A 256-nucleotide genomic window follows, 5' to 3' on the forward strand; every position below is an offset into this window, starting at 1 on the left:
CAAAATAAAATAAATAAATATAATTAAAAATAAAAAATAAAAATATTTTAAATTATAAATTAAAATTAAACAACAAAATACAACAACTAGGGGCCCCTTCCGCCCTGGGGCTGCATGCGAGGGTTTAGGGTTTAGGGTTTAGGGTTTAGGGTTTACGTAAACATAACTTCTTCTTTCTCCCCTAAATATCTGTTTCTGCTTTTTTTAATAACCCTAAACCCTAAACCCTAACCCCACTAAGCGGGCCTTGATGTGG

The 256-nt window shown here is 33.6% G+C and overlaps 1 protein-coding gene across 1 annotated transcript in view; it reads left to right on the plus strand.

Annotated features, from left to right (window-relative positions):
• EMH_0068970 (nuclear cap binding protein, putative) overlaps window positions 1-256 on the plus strand; it is a gene marked incomplete at both ends in the record, with an annotated part of 1,942 nt that overhangs the window by 415 nt on the left and 1,271 nt on the right. The gene's annotated exons all lie outside the window — the stretch shown is intronic.

Source organism: Eimeria mitis, genomic scaffold (assembly GCF_000499745.2).
Source record: "Eimeria mitis Houghton genomic scaffold, Emh_scaff3729, whole genome shotgun sequence".
NCBI classification, from domain to species: Eukaryota; Apicomplexa; class Conoidasida; order Eucoccidiorida; family Eimeriidae; genus Eimeria; species Eimeria mitis.